Source organism: Idiotropiscis lumnitzeri, chromosome 5, assembly GCF_059441095.1.
Source record: "Idiotropiscis lumnitzeri isolate Australia: NSW breed Sydney's pygmy pipehorse chromosome 5, RoL_Ilum_1.0, whole genome shotgun sequence".
Taxonomy (NCBI): Eukaryota; Metazoa; Chordata; class Actinopteri; order Syngnathiformes; family Syngnathidae; genus Idiotropiscis; species Idiotropiscis lumnitzeri.
The window spans coordinates 2,164,445-2,173,974 of NC_142395.1; the positions used below are offsets into that span (position 1 = coordinate 2,164,445).

The 9,530-nt window shown below is 39.5% G+C and overlaps 1 pseudogene; it reads left to right on the forward strand.

The window, feature by feature from the left end:
* The first annotated feature begins 4,566 nt into the window (after positions 1-4,566).
* On the forward strand, positions 4,567-9,530 carry LOC148335964 (uncharacterized; annotated as a pseudogene).

A 9,530-nucleotide genomic window follows, 5' to 3' on the forward strand; every position in this document is an offset into this window, starting at 1 on the left:
TAATAACAATGTTTGCTACCTCTTTTTTTAAACACTCAATCTAAATTTGTAGCAAATTACTTGACTGCGCTATTAACCATAAAGGAAATATGGTCAATTCAGGAAATGCTTCCACCTTTGTGGAAGAAATGTTATATGCACATTCTGCGGTGGTGGTGGTGGGAGTGTGTGTTAACGACAACAGTAATGTTATTGTACGATACCCACTTAACATTTCTCCAGGCCTAACTATGCAGTGATTATTTTACTCGCCAGTACATGCACTGACATTATACACACATTATTTATTTAAACATTTTCTTACAGGACTAAATCTATGTAAAGTTAATACAGTATACAGTATATAACATCTATTATTGGCATAGCATAATCGTTGTCTGGGTGTACCAGTTATGGATTAAGGATTATGTGGCCTGATATTTGTGCCACTAGAAACTGAATACATATTTGAATTGAAGACTGAATATTTGAATTGAAGACTGGATATTTGAATTAAAAACTGAATATTTGAATTAAAAACTGAATTATTGAATTGAAAATTGAATTATTGAATTACATGAATTGTAAATGGAAAATTCAGATTCAAATAAACAATACATATACAATTGTTTTTATTATATAATTCAGTTTCTAATTAATATGTACCAATATATTATATATATATATACAGTTATATATTTATATATATATATATATATTTATATATTAGTGCTGTCAGGTGGTACTTTTTTAAAACAAATTCCATGATTAATCCCATTTTTCAATTACTATTTATATATATATATATATATATATATATATATATATATATATATATATATATACATATAAATGTAAATAAGAGGAGAGTGGACGAAGAAGAGCACGTTCCCCCGGGCACGATTTGGGGCGACGTTTCGCGCGGTTCGGACCGTACCAGAGCTCCGGCCGGCGTGCGTGGCAGTTAAGCCGAAGAGGAGCACCTTCCCCGGGCACGGGCGGTGTCAAGCGGCCCCTAAGTTTAACCGAATGGATGCTCCGGAGGAGGAGGGCACGCTCGCGTCACAGTTAAGCCGAAGAGGAGCACCTTCCCCGGGCACGGGCGGTACCAAGCGGCCCCTAAGTTTAACCGAATGGAAGCTCCGGGGGAGGAGGGCGGGCGTGTGTCACAGTTAAGCCGAATAGGAGCACCTCTTCCGCCCGGGCACGAGCGGAGCGTGAGGCTGTCAGTTATGAATGAATAAATAAATAAATGAAGAATGCCACCTTTCATTTCACTGTCATGATCCGTGCCTGTCATGCCGCGTGTGTTTTTGTTTTTTCAGCTGTGTGGGCGTTCCTCCAGCGATCGTCTCGCGCCATGCCGTCAGCTGCTGCGAGACGCGCTGATTACACTGACTATATTGTGATTATAATAAATATCTTTGTATCACCACCTTTTTTCCCCGTGTCTGCGTTTGGAGAGTCCTGCTCAATCCTCCAGCTCTGCTGGAGGATCATAACATTCACAGGGCACACCGGACGGCGTACCAGCAGGTAAAAGTCGAAGTAATTAAATAAATACAAAAAGAAGTAATTGAATAAATACGAAAATAATGGCTGGGGAATAAAAAAAATAAGTTTTAATAATAATTTGTTTTTTTTTTGTTATAACATGAATTTCACTCTCTCTCTCTCTACCCATATATATATATATATATATATATATATTTATTTATTTTATTTTTTTTTTAAGCATTTTTGAAGGTGCGCCGCTACTTCGCGGATTTTCAGTTTTCGCGGGTGGTCTCGGTCCCCATTAACCGCGATAACCGGGGTTTTACTGTATATACACTCCTGTCACACCAGCTATCCATTACAAATGCTATCGCTGCATGGTGAAACATGTCAACCTTCAAATACTGATGCACAGGAGGTATGTAGAAACCCATTTAATTTATAATATTGGGTGAACACTTTAAAATACAAATAGCTCCGCAACACTCATAAAACCTTTCCTGGATTATGCTTTCTACTGGATATCTCGAGGGAAAATGTTTTGATTCAACCATATTTCCTTCGGATTCAACATTGTAAACATTGCTTGCATCAGAGACCGTCTTCATATAATAAATGAAAATTTTCTACTCCTTCATCAGATTAGCGACGAAGAACTGGATTACATACTCCCCAAACCGGTGGAATGTGGAAGACTTAAAAAAAAAAATCGGAAGGTAACATAATTGGTACATGTTTTTTTTTCTCCAAATTTTAGCTTTCTTCTTGATAGCCTACAAAATATGTGCTGTTTTTGAACTCAACTGAAAATGTATGTTTGTTTGATTTAGCTGTAAATTTTTACTGATTATTGTCGCTACCCTATTGTGCTAAATGTATGTAATTGTGGTATCAGATGGTGTCCGCTTGCCCGATATGAGGGAACAATTTACCTCCCAGTGAGCTCGAGGAACATGCAAGCGTGTGTGGAGAAAGGTAGCAGAATATTGCAACACAATTTAAAAAAAAATGTCCATTGGAGAATCTTACCAATGTCCCTCCAAGCATTTGTCTTCCTACCAATCAATTAATGTATTGATGTTACAATGCGGTCTTTATTGATGAGAACAAAATGTATTACTCCCCAGAAATCCACATTTTAACTTCACCGTTGTATGTGGCATTTGTACTGAATTTATTGCACGCTTTTGCATCACAGGTCAGATAATATGTATTCTAGCAACACGGACTTCATTACCATTGATTCCAAATGCAAGCTGGGCATTTCTTGGTTTGTATTCCACTAAACTCTTCAACAGTCAACAACCTATGGTTTTTAATCTTTTTCAGCAAAAAGTATATGAAATATGAAACACAATAACCAACTTAAAGACTCATATATAAATAAGTTGGAAAACCTATGAAGGAAAATCCATATATATATATATATGTGTGTATACAGTAATACCCCGGTTATCGCGGTTAATGGGGACCGAGACCACCCGCGAAAACTGAAAATCCGCGAAGTAGCGGCGTACCTTCAAAAATGCTTGAAAAATAAATAAATAAATATATATATATATATATATGGGTAGAGAGAGAGAGAGTGAAATTCATGTTATAACAAAAAAAAAAATCATTATTAAAACTTTTTTTTTTTATTCCCCAGCCATTATTTTCGTATTTATTCAATTACTTCTTTTTGTATTTATTTAATTACTTCGACTTTTACCTGCTGGTACGCCGTCCGGTGTGCCCTGTGAATGTTATGATCCTCCAGCAGAGCTGGAGGATTGAGCAGGACTCTCCAAACGCAGACACGGAAAAAAGGTGGTGATACAAAGATATTTATTATAATCACAATATAGTCAGTGTAATCAGCGCGTCTCGCAGCAGCTGACGGCATGGCGCGAGACGATCGCTGGAGGAACGCCCACACAGCTGAAAAAACAAAAACACACGCATGACAGGCACGGATCATGACAGTGAAATGAAAGGTGGCATTCTTCATTTATTTATTTATTCATTCATAACTGACAGCCTCACACTCCGCTCGTGCCCGGGCGGAAGAGGTGCTCCTATTCGGCTTAACTGTGACACACGCCCGCCCTCCTCCCCCGGAGCTTCCATTCGGGTAAACTTAGGGGCCGCTTGGAACCGCCCGTGCCCGGGGAAGGTGCTCCTCTTCGGCTTTCTGTGACGCGAGCATGCCCTCCTCCCCCGGAGCTTCCATTCGGTTAAACTTAGGGGCCGCTTGGAACCACCGTGCCCGGGGAAGGTGCTCCTCTTCGGCTTACTGTGACGCGAGCATGCCCTCCTCCTCCGGAGCTTCCATTCGGTTAAACTTAGGGGCCGCTTGGAACCGCCCGTGCCCGGGGAAGGTGCTCCTCTTCGGCTTACTGTGACGCGAGCATGCCCTCCTCCTCCGGAGCTTCCATTCGGTTAAACTTAGGGGCCGCTTGGAACCGCCCGTGCCCGGGGTAGGTGCTCCTCTACGGCTTAGCTGCCACGCACGCCGGCCGAAGCTCTGGTACGGTCCGAACCGCGCGAAACGTCGCCACCAATCGTGTCCGGGGGAACGTGCTCTTCTTCGTCCACTCTCTTCTTCGTCCACTCTCCTCTTCGGGGCACGCCGGCCGTCTAACCGCTCCAGCGCCCCCTCGTGCCGCTCGGCGAAACTACAATGCCCCCGAATATTTTTTAGACCCGCGAAGCACTGAACCCGCGTAAGGTGAACCGCAAAGTAGCGGGGTATTCCTGTATATATATATGTGTGTATATATATATATATATAAATATATATATATATATATATATATATATATATATATATATATATATATATATACATAAGTAATATTGTTGATAGCTGACAAAGTTCTGCTCCACGGTTCAGTCCATTATCAGCATTACAGTGAAAATTAGTGTGATGAATAGATACTTTGCAAGTCAATTTACAGTGTGCCCCTAAATCTTCTACTTGCGCCCTGAACATTTCAGGTTGGGGGGTACTGTGCTCCTAATAATAACAGTCAGTCTGGAGGTCTGCATATCAAATATCAGTCATATAATGTTTTTCCAACAGTGTGAAATCATATTGTCCCTTCTAAAATGTACTTCTTCTTTAGCCTTGAGGACATTCAGCAGGCCATTTTGGCCGCTGTTAACAAGGAGGAAGAATTTTTTCTCACAGCGTCAAGATCCCAGATGGTGGAACGGGGCCTTTCACAATGGAAGTTAAAGATCAAGTTCATTGGGGAGGCGGGCATTGATACAGGGGCACGACGGAAGGAGTTCCTCACTGGCACGTATTTTGAAAAATAACTGAAATTTTTATTACAATTTTTTAATTTGCAATATAAGTGACAGAGGTTAGATAAATACAGTACATTGAAATTCTTTGTGTTTAAAGAGATGGTTGAAGGACTTGAGCAGAAGCTGTTTGAGGTTGACAAGACCGGAAAATTTCCCAAATACTCCATGTTAGATCTTGATCAAAATCATTTTAGGTGTGCAATGCACACTGTACATTTGTATAACATGTTATCATAGCAATGTTGTTATTTTTAGGTCAGTAGGTTGAAACAAAAGTCTTAATACAATTTTACATGATATGTATTACACTGACATCACCAGCCAAGTGCGGACTCCAATCGGTCCACGTGGTCTTTTTAAAACGATTTACATTTCCTCCTCAGTTCACGTTTAACATAGCATGATGAAAAAAGAAAGCATTAATTGGTTTTAAATATCTAGCAAAAGCATTTGTAGTATACCCAGTCCTATTTTGAAGACGTGTTTTTACTATTAAATCATACTGTTTCTTTGAAGGAGTGCTGGTGAAGTATGGGCTGTAAGTTTGGCCCAAAGTGGACCACCACCCTGCTGCCTCAAACTCTGGTGCTATAAGTACTTGTGTGACAGGGAGGTCCAGATACAGAGCATTTGTAAAGAGGATAATTCCGATTCACAGTATACATCACTTATCTCCCTGGTAAGAGGTCTTAAGGGTTTAACTTCTGTGCACTATATGTTAAACACCTTTATTTAAACCAAGAGTGTCATCTTGAGGACAAAAAAAATATAAAAACGGTTCACTGAGGCAAATTTAAAGTTAAATTTTTCTGTCACTAATGGACAATATTTGTCATAACATTTTTGAAAAGAAGAATTGCCCACCAGTCATTTGCTGGGCGCACCCCCCCCCCCCCCCACACACACACACCCCCCCACCCCCACACACCCGCACGCACACCCACCCATGCACGCACGCATAAACGCGCACACACATACAGACAGAAAACAGTTGAGAATCACATTCAGACTGTCCCTGAATGGGAACTGAAGCCACAAGTCAGCAAAATGTATCACGTCACTCTTAGTAAATGATCTGAATTTTAACAATCCAAGTTTATCCCCACTCACACACACACACACACACGCACACACACAAAATAATCCAAAAGTGATTAGCACAATAGAAACAGTAGGCGGGGGACACCCTGAACTGATTGCCAGCCAATTATCAGAAAGTTGTTTCTTGAAAATGTTTCTTATCTGTGCGTGTTTGGCTGCAAGGTTGAATTCGCAACAGAGGCTACAATTACCGAAATGACTGACGACATTGTGAGTTGTGGCTACAATGGACCTATCAAAACTCAAAGGAGAGAAGAAATTATTCGGTATAATTGTTTTTTCCGCTATGCTGATACTTTTCTAGAATAGTAAGTATGCGTTTTATTTATTGCATTGTATTTTACTGAAGTTTTTTTTTCCTTCTGTATTTTAGAGTTGTTGTTCTACACGCTGTTCTTCGACTGCTGCCGCTTCTCTCCCAGCTATCTGAGGGTCTAAAAATATATGGTCTCGGTGAGCTAATGAGCCAATACCCCGATATTTGTCAGCCACTCTTTGTACCTGGGCTGGAGGTGAAGGTGAGTTAACTGTAGGCTTTAGTAGGGATGTATTGTAGTGATTGGAAAATTCGATTTCATTGACCAGTTGTTTTACTTTATGACTCATCCAGATGGTACTATTGGTTTAAAGAAAGGGGTCTATGCAATACAATTTTATTTATAGAGCGCATACACGACAGGATTTCGTGTCACTACAGCTACAGCTGTAACAAAGCAAGGCAAGCCAGAGTGCTTTCAGCCCCAAGTTGAACAGAGTGCCATCTAAAGGGCCCAATAAACACAACAACTGGTTCATAAAGTATCTTGAATCTTCAATACACTGTATTGATTGCAGTTTTAACTGTGCATATGTTACTGCTGCGTGTGTTCTGTGTTGAATACTTATTTATGTTTATGTTAAATGTGTAAAGCGCTTTGTTACAGCTGCAACTGTTGTGAAAGCGCTATGTAAATAAATACGTGATGTGATGTTACTATCAAGTACCAATTGGAAATTAATATTGACATTGAAAAATATAAATTAAAAAATCACAATAATTGTTTTGTCATATAAAAGTAACGGTAATCCACCTCAATTATCACTGTGACCAATTCACTAAAAGTGTGAGGTTGTGAATATATCTATCGATGTTTGTACTGCCACCAGCCTATATTTTCTGATTTTAATTTTCATTATCAGGGACATTTACTTGTGTCCGCTTTTGGGCAATCTGTGTATACCAACAAGAAAACATAACTTTTAAAAAAAAAAAATTTAATTGCTTTGCTGCTCTCTCCTTTCCCATCTCCACTACTATCTGTTGACAGTTTTTGATTTGTTTGACAATTTATTGTCCTCATTCACTGGCTATTGTCATCAGTGCCACTTGCTCTTTTAATTAACTAACTCACTTGTGAAACACTTTCACTTCTAGGATTAACTCTCAAAATTCTTTGTTTCAGGCTGATTCTGACTTTGTTTTTGGGGCATGCCACCCAGAATTTAGTGAAAAGGGATCAAACAAAGAGCAGGTAGATATGACAATTATGAACCATCTTCAGGACTTTTTACAGGAGCTGGAAGAAGGTAATTTCCTTTCTTCTATAGGTTTGTTCTCAGAAACTTTACATTTACTTACTTTCTCGAACACATCGTTAATTGGCCATGTAGATTGTTAACATTGTGATGTCACTTTTGTCAGATATTAGAGTTCCAAATTGTCTATTTTATTGACATTTATTTTATTCATCTGTCTCTGAAAAGGTGAACATCCAGAGGTGGGCGAGCCGACAAGTCACCTCTACCCAAGCACAGTCCAGCAGTGGATTACTGGACAGGGACATATTCCTCTTTGACCTGAAGGGAAGAGGAACTTCAAAATATCTGTTGAATTCCTGCACACATGTGATATTCAGTTTGGGCAGCACAGGGTTTGCTATCCTCATGTTAGCGCTTGTACCAACACAATTCGCCTTCCTGTCAAACACCTGCTGTCATATCCTGATTTCAACCAGGTGATGACAGAGGCCTTCCTTCTTGGGTAGGAATTTCACCAAGTTTAGGAAAATGTCTATAAATTAGGGATGTAATGATTACCTTGATCCAGATTCAATTTGATTATCAGTCCCCTAATTTGATTTGATTTTTTACTACAATTTTTTTACATTGCGTTGAGAATTGATGAATTTATTTTGCATTGATGCATAGTTGAGGCAAAAAAAATTGATTTAAAATTGATCTGCAATTAATCGTTATATACCTAATTAAAAAAAAAAAAAAAAACGAGTTAGAGAAGTTTTATAATTCTCATTGTTCTCTAAACAATTTCTAAATCTGTTAAATAATTATTTGCTTTTATTGGAAGCTATTACATTGATGTTACTCTCAGAGTCACGGTGGTGCAAGACCAATTCAAGATTTGAAAACAAAATTGTTTCTTAGATGTCTCAGAAAAAAATATGCCTATAACCACAGCAAGAAAGTGCCAGTCCATTTTAAAAGGCTGATGAAAAATCAATTATTTTATAATAGACACATAAAAACAGTCTGCTTTCTTGGAGGATGACAGCGGAGAATATATACTGTTGACATTCTGAAATTCTGTGGATTTGGGCCATTTGAGATTAAAGTGTTAACAATCATCAAAAATCATTACTGATTAATTTGATAATTGGGGTTCGATTGATCTTTTTATTTCTACTGTCCATGATGGTGAATTAAGTGTTGAGCATGTGAGGGTGTAGCCAAATAAATGTTTCTTCCAAAATCATAAGAATGATACGGAGCCCTTTAGGGGACATGGAAGAGAAAAAAAAAGTTTGCGTTCCCTCGCAAAATCTTTGCGTTCCCTTGCAAAGATTGCGTTCCCTTGCAAAGTTTGCGTTCTGTCGCAAAGTTTGCGAGGGAACGTAAAGTTGTTTTTTTTTCGAGTGAATGTTTATTTATTTATTTTTTAATGCGCGTTTATGTACTTCCGGGTCAGTTTGACTACCCTTGCCTCGAATGCGCTGCTGTTCAAGAGACGACAGTACGTTGGAGGCGGCACTAATCATGGTGGAGGGCTTGGAACTGTCTTTCACTTATTTGAAAACCGTGCTTAATATCCAGAACTGATTTTATTTCTTTTTATTTCAAGACAATTTCAAAGTAAAATTCAATTAAACTCGCCCACGGGTGAACACACTCCAACTTTGCTGCGTTTGTTTACACGGAAGATGACCCGGAAGTACATAAACGCGCATGAAAAAAAATAAACATTCACTCGAAAAAAAACAAAACAACTTTGCATTCCCTCGCAAACTTTGCGAGGAAACGCAAAGTTTTTTTTTTCTCTTCCGTGTCCCCTAAGGGGCTCCGTAGAATGACACAGGGGATCAATGGCATTGCATAAACTCTGAATATCATCTTGTGTCAATGGACTTTCCACTTCTGGCACTGTCACACCTTGGGTCTCTGAGTTAATATTAGAAAGCACAGAGCTCTCCCAGTCAATATGTCATGACCCGTTTCGTGCCATGCCTTTACGTGTTGTTTTCGTGTCTGTCCAGCTGACGTGGGGGCGTTTCTCCAGCGCTCTTCCCCTGGCATGCCGCCACAACTGGAGAGGCGTGCCCACCTGCCACGCACCTGACTCTGATCACGTCATGATTATTGCTGTCTACTTAAACCCGCCGCGCTGA